We start from the raw sequence: 2,575 nt of genomic DNA on the forward strand, positions 1-2,575 counted from the left end.
AATTTTTACACTGTGATTATTTATACATAGGTTTCAAAACAATTTGTTTTTTTACTAATGCTAAGTATGCTGTGTATGAGGCAAAGCAATGCGAGCAACACATTTTTAATAAAGTTTTTTTCTCTAGGATAAAGTTCGGAATATTATGTTCTCCCGGGTGATAAGTATAGTGATAAATAGCTGGTGGTTTTCATAAACAATTGATCTCTGAAATTAAAAAAAAAAATGTTTTTAAGTTAGCTCTTAGCTAAAACCACTTACATGCAATCAAGTATGTAAAAGCCCGAAATATGGATTTTCATTGAAATAAAAAATTAAAAATTTTTGGATTTGATTTCTTGGATGATTACTTTTCCTTCTTTTGTCTGTTGTTCACATAAACCTTTATATCTCTTGAATCTAATGTTATGACAACTATTGAAAAACTTAATTTCTGCTCTACCAATCTATATCAACGCCTTATAGATTTCACTTCTTTTAAGGGTAAAAAACTGGTTTCAAAGAAGTGGAATTAAAAAGGGGAAGACTTTTTCCATCCATTGTCCACATAAATCTTCTTAACTCTTTTATCTAAATCCTATGTTAATAAAACTAGTGGAAAACTGAATTTCTGCTCTTCCAATCCATGTCAATGTCTTTTATATTCCACTCCTTAGAAACTAGTTTTTTAACCATTTAAAGGAGTGAAATCTAAAAGGAATTGATATGGATTGGAAGAGCAGAAATTTTTATTAAGATGTAAATGTATATTCCTGTTGATTTTAAAGTTTGTTAATCTATGTAAATATCTGCACCATCTATATAGTGTTGGTGTTAATGTAAAAAATTTGGTACAGATTGCAGTAAATAGCCTTTCCTAAGAGCTTACTGCTTATCTATCAAATTTTGAAATTAAAAAATGTTCTTTAGTTTTAACTTGAATTGGGATTAATGGTATCAAACATATCTTCAATATTTTTCCTTATTAGTAGAGGGCTTTCATTTTCATGAGGATTTTCATCATAGACTCTTAGCATATTCTTTTAGTGGCCTCAATTTTCTAAAGTTTCTTTTAATGATTAGTTTGTAAAATTGGAGTGCCTTTTTATTTTTAAGTAACCTTTTAAAATAGAGTTTATGAATCTTTGGGATAGACCAAATATTTAAATTATTAACAACTTTGTTGGGTTTCTCAAGGGGTTTTTCAGTTTTATTGTAGCTTTATAATAGGGATGGTGTTCTGCATTAAAAACTGTTTTTGATAAAACCTGAATAACTGATATCAATATTTATGATAGTGCCGAGGTGTTTATTTTCTTTCAGACTCTGCTTTACTAGAAGGGCTCGACAATGCATGTTCAATATATATAGGTAAGGTTATTGACAAAGATGATGATATAGGATGAGACTAATGGGTGACAGCCATTATTTCTCACAGGATGGTTGTCTCGTCCTACCAGGTATTATTCTAGTAGGTAGGAAGGAGATAATCCAGCCTGGAAGGTAGCCAGCCGCCAGGTCATGCAGGATGTTACCTTCGGTCTACCGGGTGCTGTTCCTGTAGATAAGAAGGGAGGTATGTAAGCCAGGAGGGTAGCTAGCAGCTGGATCCTACGAAAGGATAGAAGAGGATTGAAAGAGAGAGGCTATGTCTTGGGTGAGCGTAAAACAAAACTCTTTAGAGAAAAGGATTGGCTATCAATTAAAACTACCTCAAGTAGAGCATACGCCATCCATGCAAGACTAAGCTTTGGAGAAGGCTGTGGATCAATGATCGATCAGGCCTTCATTAAGGTCCTTATTTATAGGTCTAGTGCATGCGGCTATAACCGAGAAGCGGTCTTATCTGCTTGAGGTAGTTGCGTGCGTTATTTTGGTATTGTTTATTTATTATTTTATTGACATTGCTCAGTAGTATATACAAAAATTAATAATAAAAAAATAATAAGTTTTTACAAAAGAAAGTAATGTATAAATTTGGGATCTTCGGTGAGGCTCGAGGTGCTGTCCTCTGGTGGATTGGAGCTGAACTTCTTTCTCCTCTCATTACAATAGTTATGTTAGCTAGTTTTCTGTATTTATGTTAGTAATAAATTAATTGAATTTCTTTGGTAATAAATCTTTTCTTAGTCCATGATACTCTTATAACTTTCTTTAATGTTCATTATCGTCAAAGGAAAATTTAGAAATTGACCACTTCAGCCATCTTACTGACTAAAAGTAAAATTGTAAATATAGTGGAATCGCTTGAAGAAATATGAAAAAGAAAAAGAAGTTAATTATTTGATAATAAGGTAATGAAGGATAATATGGCCCAAGTGTTGATCAAAAATTAATTTTTTGATCCTACTGTGTATAAACAGTTTAAATAAAAAAATTAAATGTCTTATAAAAATCAAATGAATGAAGAATAAAATTAAGGTGTTAGAATTTTTAAAAAATCATACTTTACCAACTTTGTTTTCTACATGTTATATGTGTACAAAACATTTTGGTTAGGTCTGGATTAAATAATCTATAAAAACAGTAGAAGTATCAAAGTTAGAATATGATTAGACAAATCACAGGCAATCCATTAAATAAAAATTCATATTAT

The sequence above is a fragment of the Halyomorpha halys genome, unplaced genomic scaffold, assembly GCF_000696795.3.
Source record: "Halyomorpha halys isolate HHAL.00 unplaced genomic scaffold, Hhal_1.1 Scaffold654.1, whole genome shotgun sequence".
Classification (NCBI taxonomy): domain Eukaryota; kingdom Metazoa; phylum Arthropoda; class Insecta; order Hemiptera; family Pentatomidae; genus Halyomorpha; species Halyomorpha halys.